At 40.7% G+C, this 20130-nt stretch overlaps 1 protein-coding gene and 1 long non-coding RNA gene across 7 annotated transcripts in view; one reads left to right on the forward strand and one right to left on the reverse strand.

Moving 5' to 3' along the window:
• The window catches only part of Slc39a10 (solute carrier family 39 member 10), a 123474-nt gene that overhangs the window by 5889 nt on the left and 97455 nt on the right, over positions 1 to 20130 (forward strand). The gene's annotated exons all lie outside the window — the stretch shown is intronic.
• Positions 1 to 20130, reverse strand: part of LOC120094685 (uncharacterized) — a 37675-nt gene that overhangs the window by 3847 nt on the left and 13698 nt on the right. For 4 of the 6 annotated variants that reach the window (XR_005489140.2, XR_010054978.1, XR_005489141.2 and 1 more), the window contains one exon: positions 652 to 825. This is a non-coding gene — a long non-coding RNA (uncharacterized LOC120094685). Of the gene's footprint in view, positions 1 to 651; positions 4411 to 20130 lie in introns of all 6 variants that reach the window. The other 2 variants (XR_010054979.1, XR_010054977.1) reach the window with 1 other exon arrangement.

The raw sequence follows: 20130 nt of genomic DNA on the forward strand, positions 1-20130 counted from the left end.
TTTTCTTTTGAACACGAAACATAAAACATTTAAACAACGAGAAACAAAAATCACAGACATAAACTGACAGACATGGATAGCTTGGTGTACCAAGGACAGACAATAGACAAAGAGGGAAAAAACTAGATGGTGTCCCACCCGAAGGGACCCACATATCCTACCTATGGAACCCAGAACCAGAAATAAGCATTTCTCCAATAGGAGCCAGCAGAGAGGCAGGACGTCTCCTGCCTTCCCTCTGTTCCTAGGAGAGCTCTAAAAAGTTTTTCTCTTTCTCCAAAGCATCCGCGGAGAGTCCAGCAGGACTGTTTTCCCCAAGCCCATTCATTCTCTCTCAAGTCTAGGGTGTAAACTATCTCTATTCAGGATCCAAAGACTAAAATATAACTCTAAAAGAACACATATGCAAAAACACTTTACCATTACCTTGTCCCTTTTTTATTACAAGTTTTACTTAAGCTAGCCCCACACTGCTTAAAATTAACCAGGGACACCTTTCATCAATAAAACAAAAAAACTAGATTAAATCCTTTTTCTTAACTCTTAATCCTCTCTCCCTGAGTGAGCGCTTGATCTCTCCTATGAAACAAGCCTCCTAAATCCATACCTTCCCCATGGCAATTAGACGACAATTATTCGACCGGTCCTTACCTCCCTCTTCAGCAACGCAGGAGCAATACGGCCTGAAGAGTCCTCCATTCCCGCTGCAGCTCTCTTATCTCCGTCGTCCTGTAGTCAGCCTTGCTTCGGGGTCCCTGTGTTCGGGCGCCACTTGTCCCCGCCAGCAGGGACCCAGTTATTCAGGGTCCTGAAGAGGCTTTCTACCTGTGGGCCAAAATGGGGGTGAAGAGAAGAAGGAGACCAAGCAAAAGTTCTGTTGTCAAGGTCTCGTTTATTGGGGTGAATGTTACAGCTTTTAAGGCTTTCAGGTAGGGGGAGTGTCCTTTGTGAAACACAGAGGAGGGGGAGGTGCGGATATAGGCAGTGATAGCTGGAGGCAAAGAGGTCAGGCAGTGGAGACACTGGGTGTTGATTCAGGAGGTAACAGGTATCTGCTAAGGGAGCTGAGGCATCCCTTGAATGTTATCTTCCTGTGCCGTAAATTCATGGGAGAGGCTTTCATTCAACAATCTTAAGACTTAATGTAGTCATCTTAGGGGTGAGTCTCTGTGGCCAAATAGCCCAAGTCACCTAGCCACTTTGAGCCATGCAGTCAAAAATCGACTAGGCCCAAATCCAATACGGCTCCGTGCAATCTATTTTTTGCAACATTCATGAAGTGCATTCCAGAACTGCAGAGAGGAGGAGGAGGAAGGGCAGAGACAGGAGAGAGATGGACTTCAGTGTTAGATGCAGATGCAAGAAGCATGGTTTAGGGTCTCTCTTCTGGCAGTCTCAGGCTATAATCCTGAACTGCCATCATTGGACCCTCATATAAAACTGTATGAAAGTGTGTTTTAAACTGTAAAATACTTTTTAAATGAAATTTTTTTATCTTACAAATGTTTCCTGCAAGAATACCATTGTCTTTTTAAGTAGAAATTTGATTCTATAATCATGTTCTTCTTTTCTCTAAATTTTCTATTTCCAAATTCCAACAGCATGAATAAAACCAATAAATTGTCAAACAGTCAGTGGGCAGGTGCACCCTGATCTTAGAGAAAGTGGTAGCAAACAAAGAAGCTCTCTGATTGCGTCAGTCTCAGGTGTAGACTATGGCCACTCCCTCTTCTACTCTGTTAATTCTTACTGGGGCCTTTCTTAGTTTGTTTCTTTCTATAACAAAAACCACAATGTCAAGCAAATTTTGTTATACTGGTTCAATGTTTTCGCAAAATGCCCATTTTTCCTTAAAGCCAGTCATAGCAAAAGCCGCACAGATCAATAAGGCATTATTTCCTCTTCCACAGACTGGAGCAGAAATCATTATAAGGTGCAGTCAGCAGGTTGTGTTGAATTTAAAGGATCACAAAGAAGATCCACAAAAGGTTCCCAGGAACCAGTCCTCTGCTGGAGCTGGGTGTCTGCTGAGCGGCATCTTACCTTGCTTCCTGGTCCATTTTGTGGGGCCTTTACCTTCCTAGATTACTGCATTAAGTTGGATTTGTAGTATGCTCACAGTCTAGGGTAGAAACAACAATTGTCAATATCGTCCCTCGGTATATTGGTGTAGTTGGGTCTGAAACAGTCATATTTCAGCAAGAGATGAAAAAGGGAGACTAAAGTCATTCTCTTGGTAAAAAACTGCCTGTACTTATTTTGAATGATGAGTCATTCCAGAACGTTTGCCGTCAAAAGTGAGCTATGAAAACCTTGGAAGAGTAGGAGAAAAAGTCAAAACAATTTTTAGTATATTATTTCTTTCTTGAATTTACTTTCATTTTTTTAGTCTCAAGATTTTTTTTCTTTATTTAAAATGCCATTCCAAGGTAGCAGATATTATAAAAGTGATTTGTGAATACTTACTCAAGGAAGCCAAGGAAATGAAATTATGCTTCAAGAAGTTAGAACCCCATTCCACCTGAACTTTCAGCACGAGTGCATTTGGGGAGGATGACGTCTACCACGAAAGCATATTATCCACTCTCAGCAGTGGACAGACAGACTTCCCCAAAGCAGGTATAGATTTAAAAAGAAATTATTTGGGAAAAAAACGTACTGAGCCTTCTCTCTAAATATAAAGTGGCATTTCATCAGGCTTGATCATCTTTTATGATCACAGATGCTCAACAATCTAAAATCAGCTAAATGTTATTCTCTTCTAAAATGGCTAAGTGTATTTCCTTTAAGCTGTATTCTAAAACAAAAACAAACTTTACCCCTTTGAAGAAACTGCAGGAAGCCATATGGTCCCACCCAAAGTTCCTTCGGGCAAAATGGCCTCCTGGGGAAGAAGCTTCCAGGTGTTCTAAAGAAAGAAGCTTTCATGTTCCTGCACAGTAACAATGGCACTTCCTGTTTTGACCTCTAACTAAACTGAGGCTATCAACCGGTTTTCATGCAGTAAACCAGTTTTAATTTCCCTCATTGTGTGTATAGAGTTCAAATGGAGAGAGCCACTGCAGGATTTTCCCAAGGACATGTAAATTATGTTACTGCAACCTCACAAAAGGTTCAATAATTTATGCTAACCCAGTTGTTGAGCTGGGCATTGGTGCCAGTATAAGGTACAGATTTCCTTCTCTATGGTGGTTTGAAGTTACTTGCTGTTTTCCTTAGCCCATGTATTATTAGAGCTTTAACAACCTCAATGGGTTAAGACTCAGTGATTCCTCTCTTCTGTGTAAATTCTTCCTTTTCTTTTCTTTCCTTCTTCCTTTTATTATTGTCATTTATGTATGTTTTTGGATAAAGTTTTCTTAGTTGATGCTGGCCTCAGCATCTCTTGCCTGTATATGCCAATATGCCCTCCTAAAGTATTTTCTGTTAAGAGAGAGAGAGAGAGAGAGAGAGAGAGAGAGAGAGAGAGAGAGAAGAGAGAGAGTCAAAAGTTAGGCTAGGGGAAAAGGAAAAAGGAGAAAAATATAGAAAAATGAATGAAAAGACCATCCATTCAATTTTTTTAAAAACCTAGTTATCAGAGTCAATAGAAAAATAATTTGACTTTCCTATCAAATGGTATAAAGTTTTCTTCTTAAATATAAAAATATATATTGGGCTGGAGAGATGGCTCAGTGGTTAAGAGCACTGACTGCTCTTCCAGGGGTCCTGAGTTCAATTCCCAGCAACCACATGGTGGCTCACAGCCATCTGTAATGGGATCCGATGCCCTCTTCTGGTGTGTCTGAAAACAGCTACAGTATATTCATCTAAATATAATGAACTAATTTTAAAAATAAAAAATAAATGCATATATTATTAGAAATGTATTTCATTTAAAATAAGTCTACACAGATATAAATGTTTATATGGCTGATTCATTTAAACTATTTCAGCAAATTGGGATAAATACAATAAAAGCAAAATCTTCTGGGTGTTGCAATTATTATTGTCACTAATTGATTATGTGTCACTTATTTTAAAAATGTAAAGTCCATCTATTTTAGACATACTTTCCAAATTGTTACCCAGACCAAATGATATTAAAGAACAAAATATTCCTCAGCAGAAGATGATGCAAACATCCCCAAAGCAGAGGATCTTGGGAGCCATGCAGCTAACAGCAACTTGTAAAGACTAGAATCTGTGCAACAGGATTTGCAGATGTTTCCTTAAACATCAGTGGGAGATCTGCGAAAACCAAAGACAATTAGGAAAGAGGGGTTTCAGAAGAATGCATTCTGGGATGGAAATAAGCTTAAGGTGCTAAAGTCTCTTTGACACAATCTGTTGGTTAAGTAGTCTTAAAAATGTGTGCATCTGAAAGAACAGGGATCCAAAGCAATATCCTCCTCCCATGGCTGTTAATTCCTGAAAAAAAAAATTAAACCAGATCAGGAGACAGTGGCCAAACATATTCATTCCTACTGTAACATATAATTTTCCATACAGGATAGTGGCCCACGTACATGCTGATGTTTCTACACATCACAGTAATTTGAACAATAAATACTCGTCAAAGTAGTTAGCCACTTAGGAAAATGCGGGCACAGATCAGGAACAAAAAGCTAGAAAATTATTAAAATGATTAGATAAATAATATATGCAAAACAGTGATGAAAGGGAATAATGTTGCTGGCATGAGCTTATCTCTTGCAATAGATCATTAATCCCCAAATGGTTGGTTTCATTATAGGTTATACTCAAAAAGTCAAAACAAACTGACTGTTAAAAATTATCATCAGTAGGTAAAGGGCTTGCTGTTCGAGCCTGACAACCTGAGTTCAATCCTACATAGTAGAAGCGGAACCAATCCTTACAAATCATCCCGACCTCCATTTCTGAGTTCTATCCCCAGCACTCACATTAAATAAATAAATAAATAATAAATAAATAAATAAATAAATAAATAAATAAATAAATAAATAAATGGTAGAAAACAAGCCCAGACTGGCTTGTAACTCCAGTGTTGGGGAAGCAGAGACAGGAGGATCCCTGGGGCCTTCCTGCCCACCTATCCTAGTTGGCATATGAGAGACCTAGTCTAAAGTCAAAATTGCAAGAAGCCAAGGTAGATGGTTCCTGAGGAAAGACACCAGAGGCTGACCTCAGGTCTTCACATTTACATGCACGAACAGATGCGCGACTATACACACATAAGTATAACACACACACCACACACTCACACATGAAAAGAAAGTATACACATTAAGACATGCTTAAAAACATGTGTCCTATCCATGCTACTGAGATTACATATAGAAGAGTCAAAGACTGACAAAACCAAAGCCATGATCCTGCATTAGTATTTAACATTTCCTGAGGACTTACTATTGAACAAAAAAACAGGTAAGAATCCTGCTTTCTTCATTTCCCCTGGCATTGCACTATGCATGCTGTCTCTCTCTCTCTCTCTCTCTCTCTCTCTCTCTCTCTCTCTCTCTTAATGTTGCACCTTGAGATTAGCTATAACAAAGGTCCAATTTTAGAGATAAAAGAAAATTACTTACAGGCCCAGACAGACCAGGCAGATGTATAGGCATTCCAGGTCACTGCCAACTATGAAGCACACAGGGGGGTCCACTTCCTGGGTAGAAACTACAACTCTAGCTATTGGAAAGCTGAAGTGTGAATTAATTGTTGATTACAACCGTCTTCCAACCTCAGACACTCCCAGCTTCCCAATGTAGGAGTTGCATTTCCAGCTCTGAGTTCCAAACTCTTTATTAAGAAACTACGTGGTTGAGAAGAAGCTTCAGGAGGAAGAATCAGGAAAATGGTGGGGGCAGGAGTAGCCATGTGAAATCTTCATGAATGTTGTGATTCACTAAAATACAGCAGGCATGTGAACATGGTAAAATTAGGACTCATCAGGAGTCATAGATGCCATTAGAGTCAGTTTTCCTTATTTTACTTTATGTGCTAAGCTAGGCAGGGCCTTGGTGTTCTCTCTCTCTCTCTCTCTCTCTCTCTCTCTCTCTCTCTCTCTCTGTGTGTGTGTGTGTGTGTATGTGTGTGTGTGTGTGTCTGTCTGTCTGTCTGTCTCTCTCTCTCTCTCTGTCTATGTCTCTCTCAGTTCTCTGTCTTCCCACAGTGTGTGTGTGTATGTGTGTGTGTGTGTGTGTGTGTGTGTGTGTGTGTGTGTGTGTGTGTAGAGGGAACATCATAAGGATCAAACGCAGGGCCTTGTAGTTGTTGGGCAAATACTAACCTGAGCTACAACTTTAACCCTAGTGATGTGAGTCTCAGAGTCTTTGTTTCATGTCTGTTGAAACTGGTGTAGCAGAAATGTGCTGTGTGAGAATCCTGAGTATGAAGCCAGCTTGAGCTGAATAGCTACTTTAAGAATATCCTGAGCCTCAATATTGGGAGACCTTGCCTCAAAAAAAAGGGGGAAATGCCAGTATTTGGGAGGCAGAGGGGTTGGATTTTTGTGAATTCAAGGCCAGCCACCATACTACAGTGAGAACCTGTCTCAAAGACAGTTGAGGGTTGAGGGGGTTGTCTGGCTAGGGAGAAGACTCTGTCGGGAAAGACCTGCTTCGCAAGCATGAGGAACCAAGTTTGAGTTTGATCTCCAAAAATCATGTAAAAAAAATCACCCTAGAGGAACAGAGGCAGATGATATCTGGAGCAGGGAGGCCAGCCAGCCCAGCCTTCTAGCCAGTTCTAAGTCAGTGAAAGACTGAACAGAAGAATGTTGACAGCACCTGAAGTGAATTGAATGAAAATTTCCCCACAGATTTATGTTATGTAAACACTTGGGTGCTGTTCGGTAGTACTGTTTTTCAGAAGCCTTTAGAAAGTGAAGCCGGGCTGGACAACGTATGACACTGGGTGTAGGCTTTGAGCCTACAACCTCACCCACTCTCAGTTCCCTCTTTCTACTTTCAGTTTATGGTACAAAACGTGATCTTTCCACTTTCTGGTCTGTCTACTGCTTCCATACCTTCCTCGTCATTTATGGAATCTTCTAGAGCCAGCCGCTGAATTCTTACTGAATTCTTTCTTCCATAAGTGGACTTTGGTCACAGTGTTCACACCACAGCAACAAAATTGTAACTAATACAGAGGTCAGCGTGAGAACGTGTACTGCTGCTGTGAAGACGTTGGCCACGACGTTGGGTTGGTTTGGTTGGCTTTTGTTGTGGCTGTTGTTGTTGTTGTTGTTGTTGTTGTTGTTGTTGTTGTTGTTGCTGTTGTTGTTGTACTGCTCGTTTTGTTTTGTATGTGGAAGACTTGAGAACCTAAGACTAGAAAAACAGTTGAATACTGCAAGGCAGAGCTGAATAACGTATTCTAGCAGGAGCTTGGAAACAATACTGCTAAAAGTAATGCAGAAGGCAGAGGCCTAGTTCATGTGCTCTCAGAGGGGAATAGAGTCTCAATTAGCAACTGGGTTAGAAGCTATTTGTTTGACACTTTGGCAAAAACCTGACTACCTGTGTCTCAGTAGCTTTCCAGAGGCACAGTTAAAACGTAATGGACCAACTTCTTTCTTAAAGGAAAGGTCAAGACAGCATAACATGGAGTCTGTGGCACTGTTCTTACTGGCTGTTGTTATAAAAATGTACAAAGGAAAGTGCAAGAGGGGCAGACAGAAATGCAAAACATACAAAGTGGAGAGAAAAAAAAAACACGGTTTGAGCTAAGAGGGAGGCTGTAAATTGTTAAGGAGACACTTTCTGCTCCGTACTGGAGCAATGGGGCTGCCTTCAGGGTGAGATGGAGCCCAGTTTGCCAAAGGAGAAAGCTGGAGGGGTCACTTGCTCTTAGAAAACAATTGTTTCAATAAAAGTTGTGGCTAATGTGGCCAAAGGACCAGGGTCCATCTTAAACTGTTAAATTCAGGACTGATGGGGTCATGGATTCTTTCTCCCTGGCTTCAGATAGTCACTGAGGCCAGGCAAGGTGACACAGTGATGGAGTCACTGAAAGGAAAGGCCCTGAGTAGCCATTGTGTGAAGTTATAAAAGTGAGGCCTGGAGCTTGGGTCATGGTGGAGACCCCAGGATGCTGGAGATGTTAGAACCATGTAAGATCTAGCAAAGAGAGCTACATACAGGGAGTAGAACCAGTCCAAGGGAGAGACGTATATTGTAGGCAATAAATCTAGAAAAACAGAGCCATCTATAAACTTTATAATTAAAGTTACAGACACCAGACACAGAATTACAGGATTTGCTGTTTGAGTTCAAGTCTTTAATTCAATATTTTCCCATTATGCCTCTGTTCTTCCCTTTCAGAATGGGAGTGCATATTGACTATCATATATATATATATATATATATATATATATATATATATATATATATATATATATATGATAGAAGTATGTAATTTTCCTTTTGATTTTATAGTGGGTAATACATAGTTAAGAATCTTGGACTTTTGAACAATGTGTGCACTGGTAAAGATTATGGAGACTTTTTAAGTTAGGCTAAATGCATCGTGTATCATGAGATAGTCATGTGTGTATTAAGCAGCAGGGAGTGGAATGTAGTGGTTTGACTGAGAAATGTCTCACATAGGGACAAGCTTGGTACAATAGAACTTCTCACAAAGGTTGCCCTGTGTGGGGGAAACATTACTTTATTCATTGTCTGTACTAAAGCTTAGCAATTGGCTGTGGGGGCCTTAAGGGTGAGTGAGCTGTGTAAGGGTGAACCAGAGATGTAACACTCTTTATGGGAACTTGAAGTATCGCAATGAGCCGCCATGTTCAGACTCTTGTCAGTAGGGTCCTGGTTACAAAAGAAGAGGTATTTTGAATTGTTTGGACTCCTCAATCTTAATATCTGCTACATCTACCCTTAAAATGAAATATTTACAGCTCTTTCCAGATAAAGCAATGTTTAATAGTTGATTCCAAAAGTTTTTTGAAGTAGGTAACACTAATATTTTTTTCTTATGATAATAAACAAAGATAAAACCAAAGTACAGAAATGGAGCTTTTAAAATTTTTTTCTTATCCTTTTTCTGATTCCTTTTTTTAAAGATTTGTTTACTATGTGACAGTATTCTGCCTGCAGGCCAGAAGAGGGCACCAGATCCCATTATAGATGGTTGTGAGCCACCATGTGATTCCTGGGGATGACCTCTGAAGAGCAGCCAGTGTTCCTAACCTCTGAGCCATCTCTCCAGCTCCCTGCCCCTCCTTTTTTAATGGGTGTTCCCTCTGCATGTACTGCATGAGTACTGCATGTACTGCATGAGTACTGCAAGTGATGCATGAGTGCAATGCTTACAGAAACTTGAAGATGGCACTGGATCCCTCGGAACTGGAGGTACAGACAGTTGTTAGCTACCATGTATGTGCTGGTAATCAAACCTGGGTCCCCTGAAAGAGCCGGCAGTATTCTTAAGTGCTGGGCCACCTATCCATCCAGGAGAGATGGAAGTTTTTGACTCACCATTTTTTGTCCACATTTATTGACAAGACTAGACAGCTGACATTTCTAGGTGTGCTAAGTGAAGAAAAGGAAAGAAAGTGAAGGGTATTGTTTGCTTTCGTCTAGAAATCTAGCTTATGTACAGATAAAATCCAAGAGGAACCAGTAGTGCTCATATACAGGTACATTTGCCCTAATTTAAGTCCTGATGTTGTGATAAGAAAACCTTCCCAAAAGCCATTAATTACAGCAGAATTCAGGGAAGTAGAGACTTGGCTCAGATAATCCCACCATGTGCCCAGTCAAAAGCGCAGAGAAATGAATGCAGGAATAATTACTACTTGGGTTGTTTTCTTTACTCTTATATGGTCTAGAACCCAAATCCAAAAAAAGTTCCAACCCACATCTATTAATGTAACCAGCAATCCCCACAGATTTGTCCACAGGCCAACCTGACTTACACATCCTTCATTGAGAATCTCTTCACAGGTCGTTTCAGGTTGTGTCAAGATGAGAATTAAAACTATCAAAACATTTTAGGATATTATAAGAGAAATGTAAAGCTTTTAACTATATCAAAGAAGTCTCTAAATTAGAACCCCTGGTTCATGCCACCCAAAGCAGCTCAGAATAAAACACGTAGAGCTTCTAATACAGAGAAATATTTCTTCATGTTGTCAGACTTCTGATACTAAATGGGTCATCTGTCCCCCTAAATTCTTTAAGGAAATGGAAAGATTAAGCTATAAGTACCCAACTTTCAACATCTGCAATGCCACAAGCTCTCTGATGGACTCTGGAGGACAGACTTTAGCTGTCTTTGCTATGCCTCTGCCCTTGCTGACCTAAAGTACCAATGGCAATGGGAAAACATTGTATGTAGTTGGATTCTAGTTTTAAGTATAACATACCTATCTAGCAGGTAAGGGAAAAAGTAAAGTTGTATAAAAAATTCAAAAGCCAAGGCAAAACTACCTTCTACAATAAATAGTCCTTTGATTGCAATCATTCCCATTTCAGAAAAGAAGAGGAGGGATACAAAGGGAGAGGGGGAACAAAGGGGAGGGAGGGGGAAGGTGAGTGAGTTTTTCCCAGTTTTACCCCTTGAAGGAAAAAGAGCAATCTACAGAATTAGCACTGATCTCACCTTAGGATCCAAAGGATAGAATGGGACTGTGTAGCACCATGATGGAAACAAAATAGAAACCCTTGCTACTTTTTTTCCAGGAGGCTAATGGTTGCCATGGTAACTTACCAGGCTAAGAAACTAGTAACTTTTAGGATCCTTTTTTTTTTTTTTTATTACACTCTTAAAAGAGGATATCAGACACTTGTATTAAAAGAATGTGAAAGGAATCTTTTGGAAGTAAATCAAAGCTGGCTGATGATATTGGTTTGAACTTTTGACGCAGTGCCTTGGGAGGAAAACAAAAGCGATATATCAACTGGTGAATCTGGCTAAACCTGAAAGAGAGGACTCACCTAGTTGTCAAGGCTAACCAATCAGGTCTCTGAAATAATTGACATGTGCACCTTTCTATAGGAATCTAAGGTGCAGGACAAATTTTTTCTGGTTTCATTCAGCTCTTAGTTTACTTACAGAAGACTCCATTTCAGGGGTTTAAGGCTTTGTATACTCTTTTTTTCCCCCAGTTACTCCGGCAGTACATGAAGCCCTTCTTAATTTTCTTCACAGAAAAGCAGAAATGAAAACATTCCTGTTGCAGAAATTGTCAAAACAATTATTTCTGGTGGAAGCTTGATAAGTGATGTGACCGTCTCATTTTTGGTTGTTTGCCTTTTGAAGTCCTGGAGTTAAACCTGGGCCCTTGAACATAGGAGGCAAGTGCTTTACCACTGAGCTACAGTTGCAATCCAGTTTATATTTTTTCCTTAATTGTTTTATTTTAATTTTTAATAACAGAATTTAATGTTATTGAATTTTAGCAATGTGTGTCTGGGTGTGGGTCTGTGAAGGCACACTCTTTCCAGAGGACAGAGAAGTATCAGACGCCCTGGAACTGGAGTCACAGGCAGTTATGCTATACCCTACTTAGGTGCTGGAATGGAACTTAGGTCTTCTGGATGGTCATTAAGTTCTGCTAACTATTGATCCATTTCCCCCTCCCTTACTTTTAGAGGGAATAAAAGTATAGGAATAACTCACTAAGTTATTCCTGTGGCTCACGTTTATTCTGTAGCCTGGGCTAGACTTGGGATCATCCTGTCTCAGGCCCATAAGTAACTGAGATTCAAGGCTGTACCACTATAGCACCCTTGTCTGACTTGTGGCTTGTGATAGTATCTGACTTTGCCATTTGGGCTTTTCAGAGTTTGCAGAAGTAGATCTGAAGAAGCAAAAAGGCCTTCTGGGATCTGAATCAACAAAGAGGTCTTCTTCTCAGAAGTTGTAAATTTGCAGGCTAATTGGAAACTAGAAGCTAAATTTAAGACAAAACATGGAACCTAAAAGTATCATACAGCTTCTTGTCAGGCATGCTCATCAAGACTCCCTGAGGCATTCCCCTGTTTAGTACCTTATAACAACTTTAAAAAGCCAAGATTGAAACACCTTTGTCAAAGTTCAGTATTGATTCATGATAAAAATCCCTGAAGAAAAGCCCAGTAGTGGTGGTATAGGCTTTTAAGCCCAGCACTCTAGAGGCAAAGGCAGGTGGATCTCTGAGTTCAAGGCCAGAGTGTGCTATAGCAGATCAGTTTCCAGGACAGCCAGAGCTACACAGAGAAAGTGTGCCTTGAAAAATAAAATAAAAAATAAAAAATAAAATGAAATAAAATCCAAACAACAACAACAACAAAAGAAGAAAATCCATCCCTCAACATAATCATATCAAGGTTATGACAGCCCTATAGCTAATTTTATTTCTCTAAATTCTGGACCAAGACAAGAGTGCCCATTCTCTTTACTCCTATTGAGTAGCTCGAGTAATCATAGCTAGATCGTAAGACAGAAAAAGAAATGAGAGGGATATGGATAATGAAAGGAGGGAATCAAACTCTCTCTATTTTTAGATGGTGTGATCCTGTAGTTCAAAGATCCTAAGGCCTTCACAGAAAATCCTAAAATGGCAAAGTCTATCAAAATGGCCATCATCAAGAAAACAAATGAGATGACAGGACTTGGAGAATAAGGTCAACCCATATTCATTGCTTTTAGAAGTGTAAATTTTCACAGGAGTTTTCCTCACTTGTTCTAGGCCTGGGCCCAATCCACAATGCCACACATTATTGTGGTGCAGGCCTGTAATCTTTGCCCTTGTTAAGTAGAAGCAAGGTGGCTCAGACATTCAAGGTTATCCTCAGCTATACATGAAGTTAGAGGTTAACTTGAACAAGAACAAGAACAGCTACTTGAAGAACAAACAAGAAAAACAGGGCTGGGTGTGAAGAGATGACTCAGCAGTTTAAAGCACTTGCTACTTTTGTAGAGAACCCGTGTTCAGCACCTAGCACCCACATAGTGACTCGAAGCCATCTATAGCTCCAGTTCTAGGGAATCAAACACCTTCTTTTGACCGTTGCAGGCACTCAGTACACACATGGTGTACATACATGTGTATGTGCAAAGTATCCATACACATAAAGTAAAATAAATCTTTAAAAACAACTAAACACAAAAAACAAAAAGGGGCAAACCTCCAAAAACTAGAACTACTATCAGGCCAAATTATAACATTCTTGGCTGTATCATGAAGAGACTCTGAATCAAAGTATCAGAAAAATGTTTATCCATCTGTATTTGATGCTGTAGCTATTTAGAACCATCCCGGCTAAATAGTCTGCAGTGTCTCTCTGGTGTGTAGAACCCAGAGTTTGAATTCTGATTGTTTGTAGTTATGAGTGTGGGATATGAGACCAGAAATGACGGCCTGAGATAGGAAGAAGAGGCTGCAAAGGATGGAGAGCCCAGGAAGCAGAGCAAATGTAACAGGAAGAGAGGAGGAAGCACAGTTTAAGGATACAAGCCTATGATCGCAGCACTTGCAAAGGAGAGACCAGCAGATTGAGAATTCCAGCTTGTGCTCAACTGGACAGGAGACTGAGGCCAAGCTGGGACTATGTGACGCACTACAAAAAAAAGAAAGCTGAAGAGTGGGCCAACCCCCTGAAGGAAAGGGAGGAGCCAGCTGGAGTGGCATAAAATGTTTGGGGAGAGCAGGGGTGTAGGTGACAGTAATGTGCAATGACCCATACGCATGCAAATGTTATTTTGTATGTTAGCCTAAAAATACGAGAAAAAGAGAAATCAAGATTTAGGCAACCAATAGATTCCTGACTATTCAAACAAGTCCCTGTTTACTGACTTACATTTAGTTTAGACCTTTCTACAGCAATTACACACATGGATTAATGTGAGCAGCCTCACTTTATACTAGGTGTTGTTCCTTATCTATTTTCCTACAGTTTATAAGGTGAGAGTGGGTTTTCTTTTTTAACTTTTTAATGGTTGAAAAAAATACAAGAGAATATTTTTGACCTATGGAAATGATATGAAAGATGAATTTCACCCCCACACATAGTTTGATTGCAAGTCAGCCACTCTGGTTTCTATATGGACTGTCTGTAACTGCTTCTAAACACTTGCCCACAGACCGCCTGCCAGGCAAAACCCAATACTTGCCATTTGGACGTTTGCAGAAAAAGCTATCTGGCCTCTGACATAAATCATGGTCTCCGATCTCGCCAGAGTACAACCTGAATTATCTAACAATGTCACTAATCAGATTATATCAATACTCCTTTAAAAAGAGTTGTTTCAATAAAGAGTTGCTTCTGATTCAGAAAACAAAAAACAGATTCCACACTGCTAGGATTAACCATGAAGAAGACATAATTCAGAAAAATGAGAACAAGAGTTACTAGGCTTCTAAGTAATTTCTCTGACAGAGAACAAGAAGCTTTGCAGGGGAATTTGCAGGGGCTTCCTTTTTCACACAGGAAACTAAAATGCAGTGTTTTCAACCAAGTGGAAACTATAAAGATACCACCACCTCGTGATATTTTTTCCCCAGAATTAATTGCTAGTATATGAAAGTGCAATTTCTAATCTTGTTTGTCAAACTAAAGTTGAATGTTCTGGAAAAGTACAAAGGAAGGGGGCCTGAAGAAATGTCCCCTGAGACTGCCTTCATCTTTTATTAAATCCAGGAACACCACAGCATTTTTCTGGGCAAAAGATAAGCAGTTTCCTTTAGCCCAGGAATTCTTTTGAATTAAAAGTCTATTCGTGATTGTCGTTTAGCCTGGTTTCTGCCTCACTATTAAAATCAGGAAAACATTAGTATGTTTTCTGAGTGCTTGGAGGTGGTTCACTTTAATATACAATCGAATTTCCAGTTGTATAATACTTTATTAGGCTAGGGTGTGCCTCAGTTCTTCTGCTGTTATAAATTGTGGTTGATGTTCTTCTGGGGGAAATACTCCTTGGAACCGTCCAAGAGTCTACATAGTTCTAAGATCCCCTGGCTGCCACCTAACTATTCATTCTACACTCGGGCTGGCAGAAAACAAAGGAAAGTATGAGTCCACTCCTGTGTGTTTTAAGTAAACAGCAGTACATATGCCAGTGTTAGCACCCCAAGCCAACAGTGAGGTGTAACACTCAGGTTGCATTTTCTTCTGATTTGTACTTGATCAATCTCTCTGCTGGGTGTCTGTGAGTTGTAGCGGGCTCAACAGGAGCTCTGGGAAGTAGGTGTCTGTAGAAAATCAGAGTGCTTTTCACAACATAGTTCTTTATCTTGATGGTTAGTGGAATGCCTTAGAGCCTTATCTGACTAGACGCCCCTGTTACAGGACTCTTGTTTATATCTGCATACACTAGGAGACTATCACCTGACCTTTGGCCTATTTATTTCTGCTAATACAACTACTACCTCAGGAGAGCCCTCATTTAGGTATGTTGATCAGGTCCACAGAGGAGGCAACTTAACAATAAATGAAGTAGCAAACGCACTGGAAGTCATAGGTTCCAGAAACATCAGACAACACGCTTTGCCGGGTTAGGGACAATGCCATCTGGTCATGCATGCTCAGTTACTAGGTAAGAAACAAGAGAAAGCAAGTCGTCAAAGGACCAAAGCTTTTACTTGGATCCAGGGCACTCTGGCAGGTTGGCCCAAGTTCAGTGCAAGCACGATGTGATTAGGGGTGGCCAGCGGGGGATATTGGCCCCATTCATTCAGAGTGTAGGGATCAGTGGGAGAGTCATCTAGACTATCTAACTCTTCCAGAGGGAGTGAGTAAGGAGTCCATTGTGTACAGTAGATAACTGGATCCAGCTACCCCAGGAACTGGGAGGAAGCAGAGAACTGAAAACTATGCCAAGGGTGGCTGAGCACTGCTTCTGTGTAGGAAAAAAAAAAGTTATGCTTACATTTTAGACAGATGCAAAGATACTGCCAAATTACAAGATTTGGGGTGAGGGGATGTAACTCAGTTAATATAGTATCTTCATAGTTTGCAAGAGGTTATGGATTCAAATCCCAGCTCCACAAAAGACTTGCTGTGGAAGTGGACACTACAATCTTAGCACGTGAGAGGCAGAATGGTGGCCTTAAAGCATAATGTAGCTAGGCATCAGCCTTAGCGGACAGCCTCAGCTTCAGCACCACAGTTCTTCTGTTGAAAGGAGACGTAGAAAGCTGAGTTCATAGATTCTTACAGCCTATGACACATAGAGTTCATTCAGAGCTCACTACCTATCAGCACAGTGGGCGCAGGCACAGGTAAAGGTTCCAGTCTGAACTTTCTCCTATTCCTCACAGGCCATCAAGGCTGGCCAAGAATCTCACTCTCCCCACATCTCACTTCTGCTGTGCCACGGTCAATCATTTCTTTGCATGTTCTGCAGCTTTTTAAGAATGTGATTATTCTTACTAAACCTGAAGCTTACTCTTCGAAGGCCATACCGTCCCAGCAGAGGAGGAGCCTGGAAAGGGGAAAACATTTGAACAGTAAATAATAAAATATCCAATAATAAAAATAAATACCTAAGCCAAAGAAATCGTTTCCTCCCCAGGTTGTTCTTGGTCATGGTCATTCGTTACCTCAATAGTAAACCATTTGCTTTTCAAGGAAAAATGTGAATTCTTAATTCAATACACTGGACTTTTAGATTTCTTGGGCCTCAGTTCGCAGGGCTTCAGAAATGAACAACTGTAGGGCCAGTCAGGATCACTGCTGCAAATCTACAGGGAATCTCTGTTCCCTATAGAGCCAAAGGTCTGACTGCCAAAAAAGAGGAAGGCAGCTCTTGGCCTGAAGTGTAAGGAGGGTGCCTTGGCAGGAAGTGTGTTCTGCAGAAGGTGGGGAGTCTACCCTGGAAGTGAGGCTTGTTGCAAAAACCGGGATTTAATTAATGTCAGATCTCTAGATTTTTTTTTTTTTAAAAAAAGCATGTAATATAGAGCTGAATTTCTGGAAATGGCTTACACAGCTTGGCTGCCACGAATTAGCACTCCAGCTTTACACAAAGCCCTGTCCATCTGGCTGGAGGTTCTTCTCTGTGTCTGAGTTCTGATTTTGAGATTAAGCGTCTGTTACTTTCATTTTATATATGTGTGTCTTCCTGTCTGACTTTTGGGCCATGTACTTTCTATCAGTTGATATTTATTTTTACTTTATTTTTCTTTTTAATACAGCCTTCCCCTGAGTTTTCCAGGCTGGTCTCCAATTCTCAGTCAAAGTGATCCTTCTGCCTCAGCCCTCCTAAAGCTGCGAGTATAGGTATTACAAGTCAATGCCATTTCTCCCTACCTATTGTCCACTTTACAGTGTATCCACTTCTCCTGACCATGGTTCAAATGTGAAATGTCCCACACAGTCTCATGTGTTGGAACACATGTGTTGGAACACTTGGTCTCTATATACGCCACTGTTCTCATGGACTACGGGAGCTTTGGGAAGGGGGCCCTGGCTGGAGGAAGTGGCTGTCTGGAGGGCAGGTCTTGAAGTTTAGAACTTTCCCCTCACCCCTTACAACCAGAGCCCCTGTTTACAATTCTGTGAAGAGGTAAAGCACCCCAGCTAAAACGACCTCAGGGTTCCTGCCACTCTGCCTTTCCTGCCCTGAGGGGCTGTGTCTCCTCAAATCGTGTTGTGTCAAAATAAATCCTCCTTTAAGTGGTTTCCTCAGATATTTGGTGACAGTGATGAGAATACTAATTATGGGAAACTGGAAATTAGAAATGGGCTTGCTTCTGCAGTGAATCTGACCGTGTGGTTCATAAGCCTTAGGAATTAGTTTGAGGAAAGAATGTGGAAGGTCTCAATTGTCATAGGCAAAGCTTATTGGGCCATTTCCTCATGTAGCACTAGGTACACGGCTCAAATCTCTAAAAAAAAAAAAAGACAGACACATGAAAGCTGTAATACAACCACTTTAAGCTTACAAATAAATGGGACTCAGACTACGGTTATTTTATTTGGCTTTCACAATTACTGGGTGGTAATCTCTAATCCACTCTTCTAACGGCTGTCCTGGCTGCCTCCCCAGTGCTGTACCCTAGATATTTGCCGTTTCTCCTGGCAGCATGGTTATAGTCCATCTCCCCTCATAGCTGCTTCCTCCTCCTTTCCTCTCGTTCTTTCTTCTTCTCCCCTGTTCTCTCCTCAGTTGTCTAACCTCAACCACAAAACACACCTACCTCTAATCCTTCCAGTAATTGGCTGTAGCCAATTTTATTTAACCAATAGTTTTAAATCAAAGAACAGGGATTAGACAAACAAAGCCTGTAAACGTGACAATTCACTCCAAGGCCTAGACCTTCCGGTACAGAATTTGAGCATTACAATACATAGCAACAGACCAACCCTCAGCAGACAGCAACCAACTTAATATAACTTTTATGAGTTGAGAGACCACAAGAAATGAACACCCAAAGAAACAGGGGACCTGTTGTATAATTTTATGCTTAAGTTTGAGAAAGTGAAAAGCCAAAGAAAGTAAGATGAAAGGTTATGATCAGATTTAAATGATTTGAGAGGTGGCTGCTTAGAATGAGTTTCTCAGGGACTTTCTGTGTCTGATTTCTATGGGAAGGTCAGAGATTTCCCTGCTTCCAGTCTTCTCTATATTTGGAAGTAAGCCTATCATTATCTGGAACCTTATTGTTTTTTTCTGTTATGACCATAGACATATTTTCTTTCTTCTCAAATCTGTATATATCATTTCTTCCGATTCTCATTTGTTTACTAGAGATAGGGTCTCAGGATGCTGCTTTCAATGGTTTAAAACTCCTCCTCTTCCTGGCTAAGCTTTCCTGGTACCTGGGATTCCTGGAGTGGACCCCTGTGCAAGGCTATGCTACACGTTCTTGAGTGTCCCATGTGCCTTGAAGAAAGAATATGCTCGACTGTTTCTGGATACAGTGTTCTTTGTGTGTTAAGTAGGTGCAGTCGTCTTGCAGAATTGATGGTTTTTGTTTGCTGTATTACCCCAGGGCTCTAAAGATGCATGGGTTCTTTATAAACGAGTTGTATGAATAAGAGAATGGATGTATGAGTGAATGAATGCATGATGATATATGGTATGAGTATTATTATCATTTTTATCTTTACCTAGAATCTATTCTCCCTCTCTGTCTCCTCCCTCCTTCCCACCTCCTCATGTCCTCCACTCCTCAACAGCGCCTGGTGCTGATCAAGAACAAACTCAGGTTCTAGCACCAGTCACACTCCCCAGCTTCAGAATTCCAAACACTGGACCTGCTGAAGAACCATGCCAAGCCTAGCCAAGTTTGTCTTACAATGTTCTAGACAACCACAAAAAGGCATCAAGTGGAAGGCTGTGCTTTGGTAAATCTACACTAGTGTGTAGAGTATTCTCAGTTAGAGGCTGGTGATCGCTGCCTCTCAATAATGTGTTGAAAAAAGAAAAAAGAAAAAAAAAACCCAGAAGGAAAAAAGAACCTCAGTGTTAAAGGGCTGGGGCTAGGCTCAGCGGTGTAGCACTTGTCTAGCTTACACAAGACCCCAGGTTCACACCCAGTACTGAAAATACTGTGTGTGGGCATGCTCATGCGTGTGCATGTAAATCCATCCCCGGCACTGAAACACAAGTGTGACAAATCTCATTTCTCAGTGAACAGCTAAAGATGGGGAACAGAGGGGACCAGAAGGAAGGGATGTTGGGAAAACTGACTTTTTTTTATTATTGTAGAAGGATAGTCTTCAATTTTTTTTATTATTATTTTACTCTGTCTTTACAAGGCTTTTGGATCTTTGCATAACTCTTTTTAAAAGAGATATCAGTCGTGTTTGTGGCTCATAATAAAAATCACAGTGCCTGGTACAGAGGCGATCAGTCTTTTCAGAGCACTCTCCGTGTTTCCCCCAAAGTTATATTTCACATTTATGTCTTTTTAAAATTCAGGCAAATCAATATTAATTTTATCTTGAGACAGTCCCTGAAAGTTCTATAAATACTCTGGCATGTTGGAAAGCCAGGATTTCTGGACTGGGCCTTTGACCAGTTTGTAGTTGTGAAACCAGTTAAGTAAAGTTATCATCGGTGTGGCCTCCTGTGGGTAGGAGGTTACTCTGCTCTTAGTACAGCTAAACTAATCCCCATCAAATTTGCAGGCAGTTGGGGTCAGCTCAGCTCTCTGTCATTTCCGTTCTCTAAAAGACTAATACCTTTCCTTTCATTCTCTTTTTCTTTCTTTCTTTGTTAATT

The sequence above is a fragment of the Rattus norvegicus genome, chromosome 9 (genome assembly GCF_036323735.1).
Source record: "Rattus norvegicus strain BN/NHsdMcwi chromosome 9, GRCr8, whole genome shotgun sequence".
NCBI classification, from domain to species: Eukaryota; Metazoa; Chordata; class Mammalia; order Rodentia; family Muridae; genus Rattus; species Rattus norvegicus.